We start from the raw sequence: 27,337 nt of genomic DNA, 5'->3' as shown, positions 1-27,337 counted from the left end.
ATATTACATCCCAGCTGCACCGTCCCCTGGTCAGGATAAGGTTGTCCCCAGTAGTCTGTTTACCAGTAGCTTTGTTGTTTTAAACGTTACAGGCAGATAGAATGAGCTACCAAGGGAGTCCTATGATCAATGGATCTCTGATCAAACAGGGTTTTTTTTCAGCCCAGTTTTTCCTTGTATCAACAATAATACACTATATGCTTCTATTTATAACCCTTTGTACCACCCTAAATAATTCCTCTCCCTCCTTGGTGCTGATACCCTACATATCCTTATACTCAGATCTCATGTTCTCCCTTAATTGTTACTTGGCCAAGTTAACCACACTGAGTTCTTTTAATCTTTCCTCATAAATCAGCCCCTCCAGCTCCTTAGTAATTTTTGTTGTTCTTCCTCCAATTTGTCTACATCTTTCTGCAGTGTGATTTCCCCAAACCAAAAGCAGTTTCTAGGTGTGGTCTGAAATGTATTTTTAATATTGAAATTACCTTCAAGGTCCTCTGCAGGCTGGGTAGAAATTAAAATCTTTCTTCTGAAAGGGTGGCTTAAAGGTTGAATATCCCTAACAAAACATGGCAAAATAGTAACAAAGCGAAAAGCCTCTATAGAGAGGAAGGATAGTTCAATGGTTAGGACACTCACCTCAGGCCTGGGGGAGCTAGGTTTAATTTCATGCTCCTCCACAGACTTCCTCTTTGACTTTGGTAAAGTCACTGAGGGGTTGTCTACGTGTGAAATGCTCTGCGCTGTTGTAGTGCTTCAGTATAGACACTCACTAAAGTGACAGGCAGGGAGCTCCCATTGGTGTAGTTAGTCCACCTCCCCAAGAGGAAGTAGCTAGGTTGCCAGAAGACTTCTTCCATTGACCTAGCTCTGTCTACACTGGGGGTTAGGTTGGCTTACTTGTGTCGCTCAGGGTTGTGGATTTTCCACATCCCTGAGTGATATAGCTGGGTCAACTTAACTTTTGAGTGTAGGCCTGGCCTTAGTCTCTCTGTGCCTCAGCTCCCCATCTGTAAAGTGGGGATGATAGCACTGATCTATCTCATGGGTGTAGGTAGATACTATTATGGTAGTAATACGTACTAAGGACACACTGGTATTTATAATGGCAGGGTGGTGCATCCATGATATAACAGTGGGATCATCTATGATGATAAAAATCTTAACGGTGTTACCATGTTGACAAGAATTAAGCCTCACTTTTTTTAAAAACCAGTGTCCTGCCACTGAAACACATTATAAGCACATCATTATTAAAGCAAGAAATGGAAGGAATCTAAAGGAAAAACATACACTAATCGTCTGGCAACCTCATGCTGGGACTGCTGGCAAACATTGATATTGCATTGGGACATGTGAGAGATATTGTAAAGGATTAAATCATGTATGGCTCTGGACACTGCTCTTCTGGGTTTTGGACAAAAAAAAGGTCAGTTTTTATTGTATCTGAATCAGTTCAACAATCCCTTGTCTACACGGGGAACTCAGAAAAGTTAGTCCGAATTAACTAAAGGTGTAAATTTCAAATAGATTTGTTAAATCCCTGTGCAGATGCTCTCATTCAGAATGCAAGTGGGCTTAATTTGCTTTAGTTTAATTCACATTGGAAGTGAATTAAGATAAATGAATTAAGGCCACTCGAATTCTGAATAAGAATGTCCGCATGAGGGCTTACTGCAGATTAACTAATCTACTTTAAATTCACACCTTTAGTTAATTTGAATTTTTAAAGTGTCCCCATAGAGACAAATGCCATGTAAAAGAACCAAAACAGATTCTATATTTAGAATAATTATTTGCATTTACAGCACATATTTAATTCAAATATCTCAAAGAATTTTGCAAAGGTTAGGGGGTAAATGTTATCCCATTTTTACTGATGGGGAAACTGAGTACAATTAACTTAGTTTGCCCAAGGTCACATAGCATGTCAATGTAGAGACAAAACAAGAACAGAGGCCTCCTCCCTCCTAACCCTTGATTGAACTACTAGTCTGTGTTTCCTTCTTCCCTGTCCTGAACCTGATTTACTGCAGTATTGTTGGGTATTTTATGCTTTCCACCACAGCACTGATGTCTCTGATGTTGCAATATGTGTAATGGTTTGGGGCATGATTATATCTACTGAAATGTACTTTGCAAGCTAAAGCTGCACATGCCTTTTCTACTGTTCAGCCCCTTCTCCTCCACCAACGCCCCTTTTAAATTAAAAGTCTTTTGAAAGCAGTGCAAAGAATAATTAGAAAACTGTAATCTGCCTTGGGTTATGACACGATTGAAACATCAGCATTTTGTCTGGAGGGTCACAAGACAGTTTTATGAGAAAGCTCTATAGCTGCTAACTGTAGAGGAACCTTTGATATTTCATGTTTTGTTGTTGTTCATATGCACTGTTTTCTGACTCTAAGTAAAACACGTGATGTTTCCCATTGCTTTAACAAATTGCACACTGAACATTCTGTACCATTAGGAGGCTTGACAGTCTCAGAAGATCAATAGATACATTGAGATTTTCAAAGCCATCAAAGAAAGTTCGATGTCTAATTGCCATTAATATGAATTAGGCATCAAAATCCTTTAGGCAACTTTGGGAATGTAGCCATAGTCTATTCCTTCTAGAGAATGGTTTGAATGAGGTACGATGATGTGCGTTACCTATGGAGGTAGCTAGATTGTGCCAAAGCAGATTAATGTGGCGCTATATGAATGTTAACTGTTTGGAGTGCACTTTTCCTTGATGGTTGGAAATTCTACTGGGGACAAAACTGTTAAGCTGTATGGGTGTTGATTACAGCATATAATATTATATGGGCAAACCAGCTTGGGTAAAATGAAATTCCCCCCCTGAAACACACAGACTATTCATTCAAAATTGGAAACCTTTCTGGAGGTGTGAAAGAGTCTGCATCCCTTGTTGTGAAGTATCAGAAAAAGTACAAGAAGAGCTGGGATTAACTACTCCTCAACAAATGTTTTCTTTTTTTTTTTCTGATCAAGATCTATCAGTGACTAGATCTCGAGTTTTACAAATGTGTGCAATACTTAAAATTGTTTGAATATTTTAGGCAAATATATTGTAGCCCATGGGTAGTTTAAGAATTGCTCATTTCAACTTTGTCTTAAATCGTTTGGTGTTTTTTTAATTGATAGCGAATGACTGGGCACCTAAGACACATGGTATTGTTTCTTCTGGCTGATTGAAAGACTGAAATTCTGCTAAACAGGAAGAAGGAAATCAAAGAAATTTCAAGATGGCTACACATTTCACAAAAACATATGCATAGGAGTGTTCTCAAGATTTTGGCTTTCACAGATATTTTGCACACACAAAATCACTCCTACAGTGCAGAAAATTAGTAAGATGGACAATGAATATAAAAGAAGAAAATGTGAGTTTTATTTGAATTGATAATATTGAATTATTTTTTAAATAGTTCTCTCAATTCTACATGTGCAGGAGTCTGTCTGGGGGAAACTTCTAGCCCAATTTTATAGACCCAAGAGGTTTGGATAAGTATCTCAAACTCTGAAGAAGAGCTCCGTGTAATCTCAAAAGCTTGTCTCTCTCTCTAACCAACAGAAGTTGGTCTAATAAAAGATATTACCTCACCCACCTTGTCTCAAACCAAGCCTCTGACATTTATGAGTTTTGTCCATCACTAGCTCAGGTCAGTAGTGATTAAAAATTGTTCCCATTGTGGCTTTTGTGAAATGAGTTGGTGGGTTTCAGAAAAAGATGTTTATCTCAATGGAGATGTTTATCCACACCTCACAAAGCCATCACTGCAAGTGGAATCTATTGTGGTAATTTCAGTTGAGAATCTGGCCTTGGACTGAATGGTCATACCTAGAGGTTGTCCCTGCTAGCCACATTTGAGCATATTGGTTAGGGAAGCCTGCAGGCCTTCAGTCCATGCTGTACCTTTTGAAGCCATAAAGAGAGGACTTCATTCTACACAGCAAAGCCCTATGCTTCCTTTATTGGATGTTAGTTGGAGTTACTTGTGTCCTGCAAGAGAAAATTCAGTCCCAGGGCTGACACCTTCAGCCAGCTACAAGATAACAGAAGAAAAATGTTGCTGGATGGCAGAGAATGTACAAAAAGCAACATTTTAATGCCAAGAGCCTATTTAAAAAGATATCTCACACACTATACAAATACACTATATGGAATATCCATATGGCCATATCTTAAAATATACTTCACATATAACAAAACTGTTCAGTTTTTATAACACTATAAAGGATGGGGAGCTCAGTTTTCAGAGAGGCTGAACTGGATGTTTGAGTATGACCCTAGATGGGACTCTCAACATCTCCAGAGATGTCCTTTCTCTATGGATTGTGCATGTTCTTTCAGACAGGGACTCTGTCTTACAATATGTTTGTACAGCACCGCGCACAACAGGGCCCTTATCTCGGATGGGGTTTCTAGGCACTATAGTAATATGTATAAATAATAATAATATGATATTGGTATGTATTGTCTCTGTATCAGCCATTCAGGGAAAACACCTTCCCTCTCACATTTTTAGAAAAGGTCTTTAGAGTAACAAAGAAAACATTTTTCCATCTTTTTTCCCCCAGACCCACCAAACACCTGGAGGCTATTTCCTGTGAAATGAAGAGGTGCAGGCACATTCTGAAATCCTTGAAATCTAGTTTATATACCATACTGTCACATACACTTAACAGAGATGGATGCAGGACTTTTGGTAGAACTGACAACCAATTTATTGAAGGAATATGGATTTTTCTCCATCTGGAAATGGTTTTGTCTGGGTTCTGAACTCTAATTTTGTGTCTCCTGGACAGGTTTATACTTGATATGGGCCCAAGCCACAGAATTCTGATTTCAGCCTTCCCTTAAACGCCAAAATTTGGTGGCATTTGGATCTGAGTTGTCAGCATGGCCCATGATACAAACAGCGCCCTGCCATGAAATTCAGATCAAGATCATGGTCCTTGCCCCAAAGTTAGAGGATGGTGAGGGGCTGGATTTTGATGCCGACCCACCGCAAATTTGTACAGATTCCAATTTGCTATCAGTAAATTTGTCTGGCGACCCAGAATCATCATGATTAACTGTTAAAACTAGGAGCATAATCCTGCCAGGTACCCACAATGAATTTGATATGTGCAACAGGCAGGGCCAAACCTAGAAACTACATTATTTCCCAGCCTCGCTGCATGCCTTCATGCACAAAAGACCATGCAGCCTGGAAGGGAGTTTGCTCATGTTTTTTTTTAAAAAGGGTAAAAATTAGTCTCCATTAAATATTCCTTAGAAATAATTGGGCAAAACTTCCTCATAAACACTGGTTTGATTTACTTGTAATATCACTGCCCTGGGCTTTCTCCAGGGTGTGTTTCTGAGCAACTTGCTCATTGCTTTGTAACTTATTTACAACATTGTCTGTGTTTGCCGCATTTGAGCTCTGCTACAGCAGTAAAATAAAGGAAGGAAGGAAGAAAATCAAATCCTTGTGAAAACAAAATGGATTTAAAGTATGATTGTAGGAAGATAAATGACTGTAAAGATCATACTGGGGGTTTCCATACTATAATCTCCCAGTAACATCTATATCAAATTTGTTCATCACAGAAGTCAAAAGATATTTTCTATCAGCTAACTCTGAAATGGAAAAATCCAGCATGTTAGCTCTATGGGGTTGTCCTTTTGTTCTGTGTTTGTACAGAGACTAGAATAGTGGGGTCATGTTCCATGACAGGGGTTCCAGGTGCTATCTCAGTATAAATAATATGTCTTTTACAGCATGCCCAGTAAGTCTGTTTCATGGTGTGCAAGTCAGGTTGATGATGTGCCAAGCAACAATCAAACAGAACCAAGCCTCCCTCCTACCTCAGTATTCCCAAAACAAATGAAGACAACACACATGCCCACATGCACTTTCTCAGCACAGCCCAAGGTCAGGCTGAGGGCACCATCTCTGGAATGATCATTTGGTTTTACAATTCTCAGATACAACAATGATAGGCACATGATAAATACTCATGGGTGGGCAGATTAGAATCCAGTTTCCCATAGCTGCTCTGGCTCTGCTACCAGGTTAAAATATAGTTAGTTATATCAGGAAGGTGAAAGAATATGATTGGAAGGCCAACAGCGAGTACATGTGTGAAATAAAGAAAGGTGCAGTTTTTAAAGTTGATATAGATGCTATTGCAAGTATATCCATAGAATCATAGATTCATACAAATGTAGGGCTGGAACGCACCTTGAGAAGTTATCAAGTCCAGCTCCCGGCTCTGTGGGAGGACCAAGTAAACCTGGACCCTCCTGTTTTTGTCCAACCTGTTTTTAAAAACCTCCAATTATGGGAATTCCACCACCTCTCTTGGAAGCCTGTTCCAGAGCTCAACTACCGTTACAGTTTCCTAATTTTCCTCATTCCTCACCTAAATCTCCTTTGCTGCAGATGAAGCCTATTACTACTTGTCCTGCCTTCAGTGGACATAGAGAACAACTGATCACCGTCCTCTTTATAGCAGTCCTTAACATATTTAAAGACTGTTATCAGCTCCCCAGTCAGTCTTCTTTTCTCTAGACTTAACTTGCCTAGTTTCATAGGTCAGGTTTTCGGAAGCTTTTACCACTTTTGTCGGTCTCCTCTGGTCTCTCTCCAGTTTGTGCACATCCTTCCTAAAGCATAATGCCCAGAATTGGACACAGGACTTCAGGATAGGCCTCACCAGTGCAGAGTAGAGTGGGACAATTACCTCCTGTGTCTTTACATATGACACTCCTGTTAATATGCCTCAGAATGATATTAGCTGTTTTCGCAGCTGCATCACATTGTTGACTTGTCAACTGGTGATCTAATATAACCCCCAGATTCTTTTTTCAGCAGTACAACAACCTAGCCAGTTATTCTCCATTTTTTGGTTCTGCATTTGAGATTTCCTTCCTCAGTGAAATACCTTGTAACTGTCTTTATTCAATTTTATCTTGTTGAATTCAGACCAATTCTCCAATTTGTCAAGGTCATTTGGAATGCGAATCCTGTCCTCTAAAGTGCTTGTAACCTCTCCCAGATTGCTGTCATCTGCAGATTTTATAAGCATACTCTCCACTCCGTAATCTAAGACATTAATGAAAATATTGAACAGTACTGGACCCAGGACTAACCCCTCTGGGAACCCACTACATACGCCCTCCCAGTTTGACATGTAACCCCATCATGGAGTTTTGTAGCCACAATTGCCTTTTAAATTGTGATCCACACTTATCAGACCTTCCAATATCCCCCCCTAACATTGGCCCCCCCTCTGACTTTTCACAGAGGACCAAAAATATGGGAAGAAAGATATAGGTGTTGTGCAGGAGGTTAGACATGTGAGCGCATAGGTCCATTATGGCTTTAATATCTGAATAATCCCCTTCTTGGCTCCACAGGTGGCTATTTTCTTTGAATATAGGGGAATGGGGAGATCATAGACACGTCTCCCAGAGCACCTTCAAAAGTATATCACGTTTGCTTCTCTTGTCAAAACGTCTATGGAGAATGCCAATTCTGAGGGTGTGGTGGCTTGTTCTAATATGAACAATTTTCCACTAGGAACTGAACGGGAACCACCAACTCATTTCATGTTGGTTACTAAACAGCTACAGGAAGGTAAAAATCTTTGGTCCAAAACACCATGAAAGAGTCAATGTTATTTTTTCAGTACTCTAAGTCCATAACTAAAACAACTTTGTTGGTTTCCCCATGTATATATCTTATCATAACTGCCCTGCCATTTGGACAATCTCTTCTCAAACAGGGTGTTCCAGAACTAGGCAGAGGGGCATTGACAGCTCTGGCATGGGTTAAAACAGACACACACTGGCAGAGGTGAGAGTATTGGGCACGTGACTGAAAGAGCAGGATCTCTGAAGTCAGGATTCAGAGGCATTAGCTACATTTATTATTATTTATTTGGATTGTGGTAGCACCCAGAATAAGGTAGGTGCTTTCCAAATGCACAGGAAGAGACAGTCCCTGCTTTGAAGAGCTTGCAAAGCACTTGGCCACACTCATGCTATGAGTCTCTCACTTTCATTTATATGCTACACTCTGGCCAGCCCACTCCTCCACTCTGTGTAGGGGGCCTGTTGGAAGTATGCCTGGGGTAGCGGAAGGGAGGTGGAACCCATGAGATTCCAGAGGTCCCTATGCAACTCTTGCAGCTGATGTAACTCACTCAGTGTGACGGAGGATCTGGCCATCTGTGTCTTCCGCTGAGCATACTGCCAGCACTTTTAACAAAACAATGAATAATTGAGTTAAAGGGCTACAAATTCACTCATTCATTTTATTTAAGGGGGGAGGGATGGTGTGTAAGTAAAAATACACTTTAGAGGCTTGAGCATCTATATTTTAGGTATCTAAGGTACTTCCATGGCTCCCATTACCATCGTATCTGAGCGCCTTGCAACCTTTAATGCCTTTATCTTCATAACACCCCTGGGAGGTAGGACAGTGCAATTATCCCCATTTTACAGATGGGGAAACGAGGCACAGAGAAACTGAGGGACTAGCAAGGAACGGAGCTTGGATCTTCCAAGTCCCGTGCTAGTGCCCTAAATCACTGAATCATCCTTCCATGTTTGCTGCACCCAGATATAAATTACTATTATTATTTATTATCTGTCTTGGATATAGTTCTAACATTCAACTTCAGTGATGAGGCCAGGTCTCCTCCCTCTGTTTCTCCTGTTCTATATTTGCTTGCCTCTTATATGCTCAGGAGGCTTGTAATTCCACCATCTCCCACAGAATAGAGTAAGTGTCTCACCATTTAACTGAAGCATATGTTTTCCCCAAGGGTCAAAGTGCAGGAAGATCTTGTAAACAGATTAAGGAGCTGGTAGAAAGGCCAACGTCACCTTAAATCTTTACATTCCCAAAATGCTATGTTAAACTATAGCCCTAAGGATGTACTTAACTCCACAGAGAACGGGGGTCAAGTGAACTTGCAGTGGTTCAAATGTAATCCGCCTGGAAACGTATCTGCTTATAAAGAAGTATATTATGGAGGTATTCAAATGTGAGCATTTCCTCTCTGCAAAAAAAGCCCAATGTCGTCTTCTCAGGAGCTGCCATGTTTGCTTTGTAGCATCAGACAATGAGACTTTATTTCAGTTTAGTTTAAATCCCAGTGAGCGCTTTTGCCAGAGGGCTTTGGGATGTCTTTTTAAAGAGACTATAATGTTCACTTGTTTTCTTTTAAGTAACTCAGTCATGTGTACGTTGACATTTGGACAATTGAGCCAGCCAGTTATGAAGTATGGGTGGTTTTCTAATCTGGCGGGGTGTGAAGCAGGATTCATGCACAGAGATAGGTATCTTACCCTAGCTAAGCAGGTGCCATAATATGTGGTGCATCTTAAGCTACAGGCATCTCTTAGAGAGGACAGCAAGAAGCTGCTTTCCATCTTAGTCAGTTCTCAGAAAGACCTCACCTTTTGTGGGTCTTTTAATACAGCACAGAGACATCTAGTGGTTGAGCTGCATAATGGCAAGTTAAATATCATAACTTGAAACTTGCTGAAGCAGTTGGCTAGCCCATGTTTTGTTTCTCCTTAGACGCAGAGGAGGAGACTGATCCTTTTAGTCTGAGCTTATTTTGGATTAGGAGAGCAACAAACAAGGCAAAAAAGGTAAGATCTTCTAGAGAAAGAACATATACTCCAAGTGTATGTCTCCTCTGCAGGCCTCATATTGGCCAGGTATTTATTATTATTTTTATTTATTTATTTATTATGGTGGTAGCATAGAGGAGACCCAGTCATTGACCAGGACCTCATTGTTCTGGGCGCTGGCAGTATGGCATATCAACAGCTCTTTCATGCTGATTTTGGTCAGCATGGGAAGTAATTTTGTTGGAGTCAATTTAGCAGATATGACCCTTTGTTAGCTCGTATCCTGGGGGAGGGAAGCTGGAAGGCATCAATCATGATGCATGGAAGGGCAAAGAGCAGAAGACAAATAGGCACTGCCTTAGCCCAACTGCCTCTGCCCTTCATATGCTCCAGCTGCCAAAACCCACCCAGGTGCCCAGTGTAAAGGAAGATGTATTGATGTGGAGCTTAAACAATGTAGTTCTCCTATACTCAAGATAAATGCAAGCATACCCAGTGTAGGAGGTTCACAGATAGAATGGGAGCTGTTCAGATGGGAAGCAAGTGTCTCATGTTTTCTTCTTGTACCTTTTCTAGGGTGTTAAGTGTTCCGCAGAAAGTTTTTATTTGCAGGTATTCTAGTGATATTAATCTTGCATGGAAACTTCCAAATTCTCAAACCTAAAAGTTCCCCAGAGGATATTCAGCAGTAGATTTTGGAATATCCACAACCAATTAGAGAAACAAACCAATGAAAAATGGGCCCAGTCTATGTTATGCATTGACTGCTTGGAATTTTTGTGTGTAAAAGGCCATTTTTTAATTATGTGGCACCATCAGAAACCTCTGTTTTGTCAGGGAGCCTAACTTTTTTCCCCACGCAGGGACTGGCAGTTACTATGTGTAAAATGGGAATTTATTGGCGTATGTCTCCAGAATGAAGAAAGACACATTTTATTTTTAAATTAAAATAAAATTTTCTCTCAAGGAGAGCAATATGGATTCAGTTTTCCTAGAGCCATATATCTTGGCCTAGAATCCTGTCTGTTGAATAGTCTATTAGGATATTTTGTTTCCAGTAGAGGTCTGAGCTTTTTTCACTAGAAATTGCCTAATTGAAATAGTACTGTTTATTAGTTTCTTAGCCTGAAGATTCAAATCCAACCTCTGCTCTTGGGCAACCTACTCTGAGGCAGTAATATATACCGCAGCTAATTATAATGCTGTGGCACCTGTTAAAGTCAACTAAGATCATAGTTGGAAGCACTAATGCATCTGCCATGGTTTGAGACCCGGTTTTCTTTTTTTTTTTCTGAAACCAAAGGTGGGTTACTTATTATTAGGACTAATTTTATTAGAAAGTGTAGATTGCACTTCCAAAAGATACAATATCATACATTATCCACAAGTGGGTTTGTTTTTTAAGATAAAATCCAGGAAATGGTTTAGAACTATATATCTCCTTCAACCACATATCCTTTTCAATGTGTAAGGCACCAAACTTTGTATGAGAAGCAAACTGAAAGATAGTTAAACAAGCACTGAAAAATCACCAACTCCAGGTGATCAATAATCGTGAATCATGTCCACCAGAATCTCTAGAAAACAAGAGACGTTAAAAATAATAAAGGTGGATTATTTTTATTTAGTTTCTGGATTTTGAACCTTTAGGGTTCATGTTTTTAAGCTTTTCTGCACAGCCATAAGGGCTCGAAACTTTTTTTTTTAAATGCAAGTTTAGATGCTCACAGGATTCCAGGAGCTGGGGCATTAAACAAAAACAAATACTGGGAGAGTTGGCAATACTGTGATCATGTCAGTCCTGGTTTACATCACGTGGTGAAAAGGAATTGAGGGGGTCTCATCTTATTTGTACCTGAAGAATCACAAAGCTACCATTGTTGTAGGCTGTGGTGTTGTAATCACATTGGTCCAAGGATATTAGAGAGAGAAGGTGGATGAGGTAACATCTTTTATTGGAGCAGCTTCTGTGGTGAGAGAGACAAGTTTTCAAGCTTACTCAAGAGCTCTTCTTCAAATCAGTGACAGGCCCAGACCTGAAGAAGAGCTCTGTGTAAGCTTGAAAACTTGTCTCTCTCACCAACAGAAGTTGGCCCAATAAAAGATAATACCTCACCCACCCTGCTTCTACAAAGCCACCACACATTTTGGCACCGTTGGCAAGCCGTACTTGAGGGAGGCCAAAACCCAGAGTAACAGGGGATGCAGCCTATCAGTTCACTGGCTAAGGAAAGCGGCACCAAGACAGGAACATCAAAGGATGTAGTCTGACAGGATTTAGATGGATCAGAAAGAGTTGTGTGTGGGACCCAGGAATGGAATAAGAGGTCTTACTGGTCAGGGCTCAGGTACTCTGACAGTGATGGGCATAATGGAGGAAGCTTTCATGGGTCCTCATTAAATTGTGCCTGACTATAGCCAGTTCTGTCAGAACTCCTCAACTATTGTCATTTACACAGTTTTAGACAAAAAGCAACCCATAGCCACTGACACTTGACGTTTAACTGCTGCCCTCAGCTGAAAGTGGGTGCTGTGGAGAAGCTGTGCAGAATCTGAGTTGAGGGCACTTCTAATTTTGCAGACACCTTCCTGTTCTCTGAGAATCTTTTTATTTTTACATTCCGCATGATATATTTCCTAGAATGCATCCAGGCTTCTGGCCACAAAGAGTACATTCATTAAGATGGCTCAGCTTGAGTAGGCAGTTAAGTCTGAAGTGATGACTGCCGTCTCGTGTTTGTGACTTCCCCTTTGGTCTGTTTTTAGAAGGCTGTTGAAGATAAGCTGTTAGCAGGCTGCTTTAAAAAAAAACCAAAAAACAACCAAAACGCATTGCAGATGTGTGAGAAGAGACTGCAGATACAGCAGAGGACATTGATCCAAACAGAAACACAGAGAGACTGTTTTTCAGTAGGGCACTCTTCATTTCATGGGTACAATTTGTGCCTCAAAATGCATGCCTGCATTTTTGCACCCACAGTTGGACTGCAGGAGCAAATCCAATTACATGCACTTCTGATTACCTGATTGAGGATGCAGAGCAATTAGTTGGGCAAGTATACTGATTTTGCCTGCAGTTCACTGTCCCTTTCACACATGCCCTCGCTCCTTTAAAAAATGAACCCCTTTGTGTAAGAAGCTGAACTAGAGAACAAATAATTGTGTTGATGACCAAAACCACCTGAATAGTCTTCTACAGTCCTTTGATTCACTCCAGAAAATGGACTGGGGGGCTGGGGCGGGGAGGGGGGGAGTGAGGCGGCAATTATCAACATTAATAACTACCAATATAGTCTGTATTAGAACCAGTTGCAAATCTGTAAACCAAGTACCAGTTTCTTGAGCTGTCCAGGTATTTGTATTTATTGCATCATTCTTGGAGATGGGATCTGGAGTTTTATTTATAGTCTGTGCAAGAGCAAGCAGTGATGTTATTGCCCATAAGATGGATTTCAAGTATATCATCCAATGCAATGCATTTAATGACAATATGCAGCCAATAATGCACCATTGCTCTAATATATATAGATTTTGGTTTTGGTTTTTGGTTTTTTGTTTGTTTTTTTGCATTGGCTGATATGGCTGTTTGAGATATTTCCCCTGGACACTGTATTTCTGTTTTGTGTGTGATATATTCATATCTGTATGCAATACTGGTTGGAAAATCATTCCCAGAGAGTAGTTATCAGTGGTTCACAGTCATGCTGGAAGGACATAAAAAGTGGGGTCCCGCAGGGATCAGTTCTGGGTCTGTTCAATATCTTCATCAATGACTTAGATAATGGCATAGAGAGTACACTTATACAGTTTGTGGACAATACCAAGCTAGGAGGGGTTGCAAGTTTTTTGGAGGATAGGATTAAAATTCAAAATGATCTGGACAAACTGGAGAAATGCTCTGAAGTAAATAGGATGAAATTCAATAAGGACACATGCAAAGTACTCCACTTAGGAAGAAACAATTAGTTGTGCATATACAAAATGGGAAATGACTGCCTAGGAAAGAGTACTGTGGAAAGGGATCTGGGGGTCAGAGTGGACCACAAGTTAAATATGAGTCAACAGTGTAACGCTGTTGCGCAAAAAAAAAAAAAAAAAGCGAACATCATTCTGGGATGTATTAGCAGGAGTGTTGTAAGCAAGACACGAGAAGTAATTTTTCCACTCTACTCAGCGCTGATTAGGCTCAACTGGAGTTGCATATTGAAAATATCCTGTATAAACGGATTAAAATAAAAATTGAAAACTATATAATACAGTATAATTGGGTCAGCATATCAACTATGTAGGAAACTAGTTTTGTAAAAGTTTCAGGGTTCACATAGAATGCAGGAGTGAATTCACTGGTGCAGATCAGATCAGTCTGTACTCCTGATCATGCCATGGGATCCATGTGGGCAGACCCTTGCACAGTATCTCACTGAAGCTGGCCTGTGCAGATCCCATGGCAGGATCAGGACCTACGTCGCATTTTGAGATCTTTCACGGTAAAAGGTGCTTTATATTATCACCTTTGCCATTTGGTTTTTAATATGGTTATTGAATCTGCAAACTACAAAACTGACATATTTATTGGCTATATGAAAAAGCACATACTTTATTGATAATTCACAATATACTTTTTGAATAGTTTGGATTTGCACATTGTGTTTCCTTAACCATCCAAAAGCCTCTGGCAATTGCTTCCCATCTTTGCTGAAACTTTTGCAATACTGAACTTCACCAAAATCAATAAGGCATTACTGTGAGATGGAAATTTAAAAACAAAAAAATCAACATTTTTTAATATTAACCTAGGCATTTTTGTTGAACATTTAGCAAATGACTGACCTACACTAGGGTCTGCTAAGAGGTGATTCATTTGAGCAAGTCCTGTTTTTCCCTCTGTAGTTTTTGAGACAGAAATCAGTACAGCATTTCTTCTTACACAACAAGCACATGAAGTATTTTATTTCACTGAATTACCATGTAGCAACATGCTGGGATTTTAAGGGTTAACAGTTCATATTCTGCATCCTAGTTACACATTAGCCAGCTAGTTACTTCTATTTCTAAGTGACAAGAAAAACTGGAGTTATAGGATAAATAATTTGTTCTAAAGAAACAAAACCCCACAGGTTTGAAGCTTTCTACACCCTTAGTGTGTGTGCGTGTATGTCCCCATCATCAGTCTTTCTTCCACTGTTTGAGTCTTGCAAGCTTCAGAAGGAGCAATGTGGTCCATTTAGACAGGGGACTAGCCTGGGACTCAGAATAGAACTCAGGCTTCCTAGGCTCTGCCTCTGACTTGCTGTGTGACTTTGGACTTTCACCTCTCTCTGACTCTGTTTCCCTTCCCACACTTTGTCTTTGTTGTCTATTTGGACTGTGAGCTCCTTTTAGCGGGACCTGTCTCTTACTGTATTTTTGTACAGCGCCTAGCTCAACGGGCCCAATCTTGGTTGGTGTTACACTAATAATAATACTTCTCATAGCAGAAAATAACAAATGTAAGATGCCCATTAAGGACCCTGAAATGACATCTACTGGAATGGAGCCCTTCACCTATTTGTAAGGTAATTTCCTCACATGATCAATATACTGTATCTTGGATTCATTTAATTTTTATTTTACTCCATGTATAGAAAACATCTGTTGTTGCAAGTCCTTCGTTAGGGAGCTGCCTATTATTATATGTTAATATGTATATTGTGGTGGCACCCTAAAGGCCTTAACAAGGTTGGGCCCCACTGAGCTATGATAAATGACTGACCCTGCCCCATTCTGCGGGATCCTAACGCAGGATGGTCCCTCAATATGCTTACACATTCAAAGCTCCCACTGACTGCAGTGAAAGCTTTGACATTTTTTTTTATCCCTGATTTAATTTCAAACAGTAAGCTCGTGTTAATTGTTGGATTTACAAGGCTGTTTTTTCATTGCATCATAAAAAGGTTTGAATCAAGATGCTTGTTCTGGTAAATTGCCACTTGTTTGTAAATGGTCTGGAAATAGTTAACAGGAACCAAGTACTCTGGGCCAAAAGAGACCAGAAGATTTGGATTATTGCCTTATTTATTTTATTTCATTCCTAATTTACATTTTATGAGCTCAGACTATGTTTACAGAAGCACATGCAGGAAAGTGCATATGAACAAACAAAATTAATAGCCATCATATGCTCAATAACATACCCAACAGATTAAAATATCAAGGCACATTCCTTTGCCTTTTCTGTTAGAAGCACAACAGCCAAATTCACAGTGAGAATAAAAGCTCACCGCTGCATTTTTTCTGTCTACCACTAGCCCTAGCTTTCGAAGAATTGGAGATGAATGCTTGGCAAGAAGAGAAGGCTATTCTATTGGTAGCTGAATTAACGTAGTAGTGTGTCCACAAGAATTTATCTCAACTGTTGCTTTGGCTATATCAGTTAATGTTCCACTGATTTCAATGTTATGTCAACAGACTACGGAGTACAGAGCACAGCCACTGGGATGGATGAACAAGACAGTTAAGGCTACACTGAAAGACATAGGGTTGTTTATATGTAATGTCCTGAAAATGGCTCTGGGAACAAAGATCAACTGAAAAACAAATGAATGCATATATGATACAAATCTAATTAAAATGAGGAGAGATTGGGCCTCTACCAGACACCAGTTCTGGAGCCCAGATCTGGGTTTGCATCTGAGTTCTTAGCAACAGCCATCTGTGTAATGGGCCCAAATCCTAATATCCTGCACTCTCAGAACATCCAAATTTAGATCTGGAGGTCTAGTTTGGGCCCATTTCTAAATTTATTCATGAAAGGTTAAATGTTTTCAGATACATCAGGATCAATCCACTCAGTAACTTCCACGGTATGGGTTGACCATTTTAAACCGCTGTCACTTGAAGCACAGAACTGCTAATGAATTTCCAACCTTACCCCATCCCCAGAAGGAGGCATCCCACCTGTGTCCTGCCTAATACAGTAGCAGTATTGAATCCTGCATAACAAACCACCTCCCCATCCTTAAGCCTATGTCTTCAGCTTAGAGTAGCAAGTTCAAGAGATCTGGATTCTGTCAGCCAATAGTGTAAGGAGAACTCTACTAAACTACCAAGTGAAAGGCTGAGGCTGTTTATCAGAGAACTGCAAACACTCAGACTCCTAGAATCCTTACTGTTTTGCCCTTGGGATCAGCTTTGCTACTCCTGATCCTTTAAGAAAGGAAAAGAAAGATATGGCACATGAACTGGAGCTGATTATACAGCATGGTTAAAATCAGAAATAGTCTGCGGGTGAAAAGAAAATCATGCTTTACTGCTTTTTTGTATCCAAGAAAAGGATAAAGTTTGCATTCATGCCCAAGAGGCACACTTAACTGGTAATGTATCAATATTGAGGAGCTCTGTATCCAGACCTGCTAACCTGCCAGGCACACCGAGGGTGCAATAGTAATATTAAGGAATGCTTCTATAGTTAACATTGTCTAGTTGTTAATTTACCAGCATGGGAGGGAGAAAATGTTCTGCTCCTTGTTCTGCTACTGGTGTGCTCTGTGACCTTGAACCAGACAGGAAACTAAAGGAATTGGGCACCCAAATTCCACTGAAATCCAATGGGAGCTGGGCACCCAGGGCAGATATTTTGGTGCCTAATATGCAGATAGGTGCCTAATTAGGTTTTTCAAAAGTGTCTAAGATGCTCTGAGATGACACGGTTGTTAAAACACTGGTGCCTTTTCTCCCCTAGAGCTTACACCTTTGCTAACATTACTGGAGCTGCAATGGTGGGAAAGTTTAGGAAAATAAGTCCAGCGTTGACAACCTGCCAGAGGGAGAATACTGGATTCTCGTGTATTACGGCAAATCTTACGTTGCTCAGTTCAGGCATATGTGGCATCAGTGAAGTGTCATATAGCTAGCTATTGTGACTGTCCATCTAGTGGAGTAGCAATGGGGGCTGTTGGAGTTCTCTGTACCAAAGGGGTTGCTGGAGAACATTCCAAAGTGCACCCTTTGTACTGGGGGCTCAATGTGCTCCCTCTGCAAGACCCTGTTGCCTCGGGACCAAGATCATGACCTAAATGCAAGGTCTCCCTGTGGCAGAACAATTCAGCCAATGGCAAGGCTTCCATTGTTAACCTTATGTGATATGGCCGGCAAACCTTCCCCCCTCTAGTCACATTTTGTTCCCAGCTTTTTCAGCAAAGAGGGAAAAAAACCACTGAAACTGGTTTATGTTAAAGGATGAATTTCAATGTCCCATAAACAAACAGCCAAATACATTATTCTGCTTACATGTGATCAGAGAAGGTTTGTAAGTTTAAGTCACAAGGGAAATGCACACAGTAATAATTACCAGACTTCCTCTTCCAGACTTTCCCTCCAAAATTACAGGAGACGTGGTATTTGCTGATTCCAAAGAACGGGATTGGGGGGGGGGGGGAAGGAAGGAGTTTTTTGTAGAAAATAAATTGCATAACAGAAAATTAATGTTATACCATTAAGGTGACAGTGTAGTGTAATTTCCTGTAGTTCTGTTTGCTTCACTTTGATGTTAATATTAACATTTTCTCCCCTGAGAGTGCAGCCCATGAACGTGGCTTTGCACAGCTACATTGGAGGAAGTGTGCACAGCACCTGTCTGAACTATGTTTGGGCCTGTTTTTGTGGTTATCAGTGCCTCACTTTCATGGACAGTAAATTCAATTTCATATAAAGGAGAAAGCTAATAACAACAAACTGTTACCAGATGAAACCAAGATGTCTTTGCTCCTGTTGGAGTATTAGGGTTGTAGTTGTGTACAATCTATTGTCGTCTTGGTCTGCCCTGCTTTTTGGAGGCCACTGGATATTGGCATGAATTCAAGTGCCGCAAAGTAGTATAAATAAGTGCCAAGGTCAGATTTTCAAGTGGCAAAGTCTGAATCCAACCAAATCAAATATCTTTTAAATGCCAGTGCTTTGGAAAACAGAGATCTCATTTTGTGTGTATATTATGGCTCCGCTCTTCCATGAGGTCTACCCAGACATTTTAAAGGTGGCCGAGACAAACAAAATTGATAGAACTAGAGCAGATTATCACAGTGATTGAGGATCCATCCCTATCTTTAGGGTGAGGCTCTGGGCCCACTGGCTTCAATGGGACGAGGATTTCACCTTCAGACTTTGTTTTATCATGATTCTTGATTTATTTCTCAAGTGGCTTTAGCCGCCTGTTTGTGAATGAACACCAAATGTTTAGAACTGGGGAGCCTTCTGAAAAGGGGGAACTCCGTGATGGGGAATGTTCCCACTGATTCATACACCAAAACAAGAGGACATTTTACCAAGCTATACTGCGTCAGTATTTATTTATATTTCCATTGCTATTATTGAAGACATTAGGAACCCGCACTAATGCTTTGGATCAAAATACCCTCATTCTCTGAGGATATATAGATCTAGATTCAAATGCTGCAGCTTATGCCTGTCCTCACTTAGTAAGGACTTTCTGCTTCACAGCTCAGTTTCCTTTTCTGCTTGATTCCTCATACTTACAGTGGTCTTTTGGCATAGGTATGGTTGTGCTGTCAGGAATATAATGTTATAATAACAAATGGGAAAATTGGTTCTGAGAAAGCAAATCCCACTCTGAATCATCGCCCACAACTGAGCACTTTTTGAGTTTTGAAAAAGTTTAGTTAACTTCATTTCCGACCTCTGCCTCTACGCTTCCCGGTTACAACTGGCATCAGAAACAGAAGTGCAGGACACTGAAAAGGTACTAACTATGACCAGAAAACTCTATAATAAGAGCCTATCTCACAAATGGAGCTGGGTGGGAATTATCAATTGAAATTTTTTTCGATGGAAAATACAGTTTTTGAAAAATCAAACATTTCTGGGGGCAAATTTCAATTTTACTGAAATTTTTTGACTTTTTATATTTGGAAAATCATAATTAAATAATTCTGGGGGAAGGGGAGAGGGGTGGTTGCACTGACCCAAATCAATACATTTTGGTTTGTCAAACTGAATCATGGTTTCATTTTGGATCAGTTTGACATTCATGTGTTTCTGCTTGAGCTGTCACAGTGCCTCATAGGAGTTATAGTTTGGGTGCCTCATACCCAATTCTACTTAGTTGGACAAGTTCCCCAGCCAGTCTACATCTCCCATGATGCACCATGGTCTCCCCTCTGATTTTACCAATGTGATACATCAGATGTCACATGATCATGGTGTACCAGGAGAGATGTAGTCCAGCTTGGGAGCCTGACCCATACGTAAAATGGGCATATGAACTAGAGCTCCCATGAGGCACCATGATAGCTCGGGGTGATGCATATTAATGTAAAACCCAGCCAAAACGAAAAATATTTTCATAAGAGTCAACAAATTGAAACAAAATATTTTTGATTTGAGAATGACAAAGATTTGTTTTTATCAGAAATGTTGAAATGCTTCATTTCAAATGGAAATTTTTCAGAATTTTCCATTTTGCAAAAATATTTAATATTTTGACTTTTCATCCTGATTTTGGAGTTGAGACATTCAGCCTGTTCAGAGAAACAGCTAAACTCCTGCAAACATCCAGAGAGTAGAAAATGTTTCAAATAAAATTTCATCATACATTATTCTGCTTAATGAAATAATTTTGCAAACTTGGAAACAGGAAAATTTTGTTAATAGGAAAAAGAACTTTTGCAGAGACTATTTCTTTTGACTGTGGATATTGGTAACATCCAGGGCTGGATTTAGGGGAAGGCAACCCAGGCGACCACCTGGTGTGCCGGGCTCGGGAGGGTGTCAGGCTCAGGGTGCTGTTAACAACAAAAGGGAAAATAAAATGTTTGAAGTAAAATGTTTCAGTTATTCTGTATGTGGATTCATTTTTCACTAACATCCTAGTATGTTCTGGACTGTTGGAGAATCTTGTGGAACCTTTCAGACTTGAAAACTACATTTTCCTTGAACCTCTTAGAATGTTTCAGCCATGCCCTCATGAGTATAAAAGGGGTGGGTGTCACCAGTCAGTCAGTGAGATATAAGAATGAAGTGAAGTGAGAGCCCAGCTGCAAAACTGTGAACCTTGTTTTATTGTGTAATTGTGAAAGTGTACCTGTGTTTTAAGACTTGAAGAGTGTAAGTAGCGACTAATAAAGAACACATTTAATGAGACCATGAGATATTTGTTGAACCCCTATCTATGCAACAATATAAAAGAAATACTGATCCTTCTTTTGCCATGCTTAACACGTAATGTTTGACGACTTTCTAAGAATATGGAATGTAGACTTTTGCTCTCCCTAATACTGCCTGTTTCCCCCCAAAGAAAATAAAAGATGCCCCTGAAGAAGCCTTCAGGAGCTTAGTGTAGGAGGCAAAAAGCTGAATTGCAATCTAGTTTGTAGCAAGGGGCAAATTTGATGGGAGAAGATCTGAAACAGAACAACATAGCCCAGGTTTTAGGCCGTAGCAATTGTTCCAGTGCAGAAGAAACTGAGGAGCAAAGCGTAAATGATGGAAGTCCTATTAGTAAGGAATTAGCAGATTTACCTGAAGATAAGGAATGGGAATGTGTGGAAAGTGATGGAGAATTGTCCTGTTTTCCTGGTGGCATGAAGGAGAGTGATGACAAAGAAGAATGTGGCTCACATGAAAAGGAAAGTAATGATTACCTAGGGAGGTGGTGGAATCCCCTTCCTTAGAAGTTTTTAAGGTCAGGCTTGACAAAGCCCTGGCTGGGATGATTTAGTTGGGATTGGTCCTGCTCTGGGCAGGGGGTTGGACTAGATGGCCTCCAGAGGTCCCTTCCAACTCTGCTATTCTATTCTATTCTATTCTATTCTATTCTATTCTATAAAGAAAAATCTGGTTTACATGAAAAGGAGAGAAACAATAAAGAAGAATTAGCCTCACATGATGACAGAAACAGCACTGAGAAAAATTGCACACCACAAATCAATACATCAGATCCTGCATTATGGCTGGCAATCCTAAACTTTGACAATATTTGATTGTACAATTTGAGTGGGCTGGGCAAAATCGAGGCTATGATGTTTCCAGTAAATGAGCAGAAACGACACTTCTCAAAGTCACACTGTGAAAGAGTGCTCAAAAATGGTGAGAAACTGAATTGGCCTTGGCTAGTTTACTTGAAATCAACTGACAGTGTCCTGTTTTTGTTGTGAAATATTTGACAAAAATGTCAAATCATTGCTTGCACTTTCCAGATACAATTACTGACATACCTTAGCTGATGCTCTGAAGCAACATGAAAAGTCACCCAGCTATTTTACAGCCTACTCCAAATGGATGGAGATTGAGTCCAGGCTCAAGCTGAATAAATGCATAGATGCAGAAAACCAGTGCATTATTAACATAGAAACCCAGCATTGGAAGAACATACTTGAGCATCTGATCTTAATTACCCTCTTCCTTGCAAAGAATACTTTGGCTTTCTGGGGTGTCACTGACGTGCCTCCATGGGTCACAGCTGAGAATATCAAATTCAGGACAAACTGCTGAGAAATAGGGCAGACACAATCAAAACTGGTGGTTATTCTCCCATAAGATATACCAAACCAGCAACAAAAGTAAACTTCTGTTTCACCACATTGGCTAACAAGAAGTCAGAAAAGCAGTTTCCTTTGGTATTCTAGTCCTTGTATCACCAAAAACACTAGACTTAAAGATGAGTGGTTCTTTAAAACGAATTTCATCCAACAAAAGGGTTCTTCTGATCCCAAAGGACCAGCCGCACACCAGGTCAATATACAAATCCGATCCTACCCAGTATTCATGTTGTTGCCAATCCTTTAGTATCTAAAATCTAAAGGTATAGTTATAGAAGAAAGAAAGCAAGGTGAGAGTTAAAATTGGGTAAAGGAATCAAATACATACAACAATTGCAAAGTTCTTGGATCAGGCTTGTAGCACTGATGGAATAAACTGCTGGCTTCTTAAGTCTCTGGTTGCGTCCAAATCATTGGAAGGTCCTCAGTCCTTTGGTCAGAATGCTCCCATTAGTATAAGTTCATAGTTCAGAGGTTTGAGAAGGAAAGAGGCAAAATGGAGATGTTTCCAGGGCCTTTTATAGCTTCTGCCATGTGGAGGGAAATCCATTGTTTCAAACAAAGCCCTCAGCAGAGCTAGTGGAAAATTACAGGTAACAAGATGGTGTTTGGGGTCACATGGGCAAGTCACACATCCATGCCTGATTTCACTTAGTCACAGCAGGAAAGTTCATTAAGTGTCGATAGGCGTCTTCCATTGTGAAGGCATCTTCCATTGTGAGTTAAGCGTTCTTTAATGGGACACTTAACTTGAATAGTCCCTTCAAGATGTGCAGGCTAAATACCTTGTGGGCGTTGCCACAGGAGCAAACATATTTGAAATACGGGTACAGAGCCAATGCTTGTAACTTCACATATAAAAATTATACATGCATAATCATATTAATCAAATCATAACTTTTCTGTTGACACCTTACTTGACACACTTTGCATAAGATTTGTTGCAATTATATAACAGTGATAGCAACAATGATCTACATGTCATATTTTAATTGGATCAGTGTCGCACAGGGCTTGTAGGATAAGTTGTTCACTGAACATAAAGGTAATTTTCTCTGGTAGAACTCCTTGTGAAATACGACGAAGTCATGTGTGAGCACCTACATTGAGCAGTTTGTGAAGAAGCTATGGACCATTACTACAGCAAAACACTTAATAATGAATTGATTGACCTTATGGCAAAGAAGGTGCTTGATAACATACTGATGCAGCTTGGCAAAGCGAAGTACTATGCCGTCCTAATGGACTGCACTCCCAACATGAGTCACAGTGAAAAGATGGCATTTATAGTAAGATTGCTGGATGACAAAGATGGCTGTGTCCAAGTAAAGGAACACTTCATCTGTTCCTGGTCTGAGGATGACTCTGCTGGAAAAGGCCGGTTTATGAACGTTTTGAATGAGAATGAAAAAAAAAGCTTCAAGACTGCTGTGGCCAAGGCTATGACAATGGTGTGAACACGAAGGGAAGATACAGTGGCATCCAGGCAAGGATCCTTGCGCTGAATCCAAGAGCTTTCTTCATCGTATATGAGAGGGATAAAGCATGCATGCAAATTGTGCATCAGAGTTGTGAAATGGGCTACAAATGCAATAAAAAAATAAGGTTTTCAAAAGTTCAACAAATGGAATTGAGGCGTGTCATAAATATAAAGGGAAGGGTAACAACCTTCCTGTGTACAATGCTATAAAATCCCTCCTGGCCGGAGGCACAGAATCCTTTTACCTGTAAAGGGTTAAGAAGCTCAGGTAACCTCGCTGGCACCTGACCAAAAGCACCTGACCTGTCTGTTCTGGGTGCTTGCCGGACACAGATCAAGGAAGCAAGCAACCCAACTCCATTAGAATTAGTAAGTACTAGCAAGGGAATGCATTAGCTTATTTTTGTTTTGGCTTGTGATTTTCTCTGTGCTGAAAGGAAGGTGTATTCCTGGTTTTCTTTTTGTAACTTTAAAGTTTGGCCAAGAGGGAAATCGTGTTTTTGAATCTGATTGCCCTGTAAGATTATCTTCCATTCTAATTTTTCAGAAGTGCTTCTTTGACCCTTTTTCTTTCTAATAAAGTTCTGTTTCTTTTAGAATCTGATTGGGGTTTTTTTTGTGTCCTAAAAAAACCCAAGGTTGGTCTGTGCTCATCTTGTTTATTCTCAAGCCTCCCCAGGAAAGGGGGTGCGGGGAGTTGGGGGGATATTAGGGGGGGAGTAGGAACTCCAGGTGGTCCTTTCCCTGAGTTTGTCTAAATCACTTGGTGGTGGCAGTGTTACCTAATCCAAGATACAAGGGAGAATTTGTGTCTTGGGGAATTTTTAACCTAAGCTGGTAGAAATAAGCTTGGGGGTCTTTCATGCGGGTCCCCACGTCTGTACCCTAGAGTTCAGAGTGGGGAGGGAACCCTGACAGGGTATTTAAGATGCTCCTCGCCTGGGGTGCCATTTGGTCTAGGGCCAGCCCTGGTAACACCGATAAGAGATTTTTAAAGTATGTTTTTTTTTACTATCTTGGCATTTTAGAGGCTGTGAGTCTCGTCTCATTTAGGTCACAACCATGGTCCTGGCTACATGTCCGCACTGGGTAGTAGGAAGGTTTAGGAAGCCCCCTTACTTTTGTGCCTGGGCCATCCCTAAAACTGATAGCGGTGGGGAGGGGAGTGGGAAGGGAGTGGCGCCTTGATTCATCCCTGCCAACACACTGGCCAGCCAGACTGAGCCAGTGCAGCAGGAGACATCATCTGTGCTAGGCGAAGAGCTGGTCAACATTAGTTCCCTCCTGAAATAGAAGACAACCAGAAACCAGCTTGTGTCTCTCTGAGAGTAACAATTTGGTCCCTATCCTGCTCCAGGGGTGGTGAAACTATATACATCCCTTTTCTCAGGGCTTGTGACTAAGGTCTCTTTATACCGTATAATTCCATTGTTTTAAGTGGAGTTGCTTCTGGTTTATGATGGTTTAAGGGAGATCAGAATCAGGATCACAGCCTTTATAATATCTTCTGTCTTTGATATCATTTGTCACTGTATAGTTTAAAACTCAAACCCCAGCTTGAGAATTTTAAAACTTCAGCCACAGCAGAAAACCCTAGGGAGAGCTTTGGGGTAAATAGATTTGAAAAGTTTCTTTGAGGAATGATCCTTTTTTGATAGCCGTCTGATTAAGTACAACTATGCTTAGAAGCAAAAGATCTCTGAATGTTTGTGTATGGAAGTTTTAAGTGGAAATCATATTTAAAATGCCCCTATTGGTGATTCCCAAGAAAAGAAAGGAGGAGGAGGGACCTAAAGATTCCCTCCCTTCCTCCCCCTCTAATTTATCATGGAGAAGAAAATGTTTTGCTGTGTCATTTATTGAATCTCTCTAGTGCTTTCAGATGGAAACATTATCAGACTCATCACTACAGTAGAGATCAAGAAAACAGATCAGATTCCTCCCCATGGTGCAGAGAAAGGGCTACTCTTTACCAGCGCTGGAATCTCTAACTGGGACAAAATAAAAAAAATACCACCATCCCCTCCCTGATTCCTCACCAAAGCTACTGGATAAAGCAGGGAAAGAGCTTGAGTTCCTTTCAAACATCGAGCCAAATGTGCTCTTTTACACTGGTGTAACTGAGAACAGAATTTGGCCCCCCTTCTTTTTCTATAGTTAACTATGCCTGGGATTCCTCTTTGAAATTCAGAGGGAGTTGGGCCCCTGTCTCCTTTAAGGTCCTTTGAAAATTGCAGTCCAAAGAGACACTTCCTTCCAGATAACAGTCTGATCCCCATTTTCCAAAAGAACATAAGGACATAAGAATGGCCATACTGGGTCAGACCAAAGGTCCATCTAGCCCAGTATCCTGTCTTCTGACAGTGGCCAATGCCAGGTGCCCCTGTAGGAATGCACAGAGGAGGTAATCATCAAATGATCTATCCCCTGTCACCCATTCCCAGCTTCTAGCAAACAGAGGCTAGGGACACTTCAAAGCATGGTTTTGCATCCTTGCCCATCCTGGCTAATAGCTATTAATGGAACCTATCCTTCATGAACTTTCCTAGGTTTGTTTTTTTAACCCTGTTTTATTCTTGACTTCACAACATCCCCTAGCAATGAGTTCCATGGGTTGACTGTGCATTGTGTGAAGAAATAATTCCTTTTGTTTTAAACCTACTGCTTATTAATTTCATTTGGTGACCCCTAATTCTTGTGTTATGATAAGAAGTATTTACTTTCTCCACACCAGTCATGATTTTATAGACCTCTGTCATATCCTCCGCTTAGTCGTCTCTTTTCCAAGCTGAAAAGTCCCAGTCTTATTAATCTTTCCTCGTATGGAAGCTGTTCCATACCCCTAATAATTTTTGTTGTCCTTTTCAGAAACTTTTCCATTTCTAATGTATCTTTTTTGAGATGGGGTGACCAGATCTGCACTCAGTATTCAAGATGTGGGTATAGTAGGGATTTATATAGAGGCAATATGATATTTTCTTTCTTATTAGCTATCCATTACCTAATGATTTCCAACATTCTGTTAGTGTTTTTGACTGCCGCTGCACGTGGAATGGATGTTTTCAGAGAACTATCCGCAATGACTCCAAGAACTTTCTTGAGTGGTAACAGCTAATTTAGACCCCATCATTTTATATATATAGTTGGTGTTATGTTTTCCAATGTGCATCAACATTGAATTTCATCTGCCATTGTCCGGTTGTCCACTTTTGTGAGATCCCTTTGTAATTCTTTGCAATCTGTGCAGCTTAGACTTTCTTCGGCTTTCACAATTTTACTTAATTTTGAAAAGGAAAAAAAATAATTTCCTTTCTTTAGCGAAGCAACTTATTACCTCTTTCAAACTCTATTTGACATTCTTTGACTCTTTGCTATCTCAGTAAAATGTAGAAACCAATCCAATAGCTTGTCTATCGTAAAACAAGCTCTCTCCAGCTGTCTAGTATTATGGAGGTGCTAGTCATGGCTCCATAGATAAGGCTGAGTTGTGTTTTGCACTTCAAATAGTTTTATCTTGCTGTTACTATTATCCCTTTGGAAATAGCTGGGGAAACGAAACTGATGCTATAAAGGAGTAGTTTTGCCATTGGAAAGTAAGGGGGATAAAGCATTCACCATTCCTCTCTGAGGCCCAGGTTCAAGTCCAGTTTCAGATCAAAGGTGAGAGGGAAAGGAGGG

The 27,337-nt window shown here is 40.4% G+C and overlaps 1 long non-coding RNA gene across 2 annotated transcripts in view; it reads left to right on the top strand.

Annotated features, from left to right (window-relative positions):
* The window catches only part of LOC141992765 (uncharacterized), a 250,341-nt gene that overhangs the window by 125,925 nt on the left and 97,079 nt on the right, over positions 1 to 27,337 (top strand). Inside the window, exon 1 of one of the 2 annotated variants that reach the window (XR_012640644.1) lies at positions 15,086 to 15,204. The exons of the other annotated variant lie outside the window; for it this stretch is intronic. This is a non-coding gene — a long non-coding RNA (uncharacterized LOC141992765). Of the gene's footprint in view, positions 1 to 15,085; positions 15,205 to 27,337 lie in introns of those variants that run through there. 2 annotated transcript variants of the gene reach the window in all.

This window comes from Natator depressus, chromosome 8, assembly GCF_965152275.1.
Source record: "Natator depressus isolate rNatDep1 chromosome 8, rNatDep2.hap1, whole genome shotgun sequence".
Lineage (NCBI taxonomy): Eukaryota > Metazoa > Chordata > Testudines > Cheloniidae > Natator > Natator depressus.
This window is presented reverse-complemented; position numbering and strand designations above follow the sequence as displayed.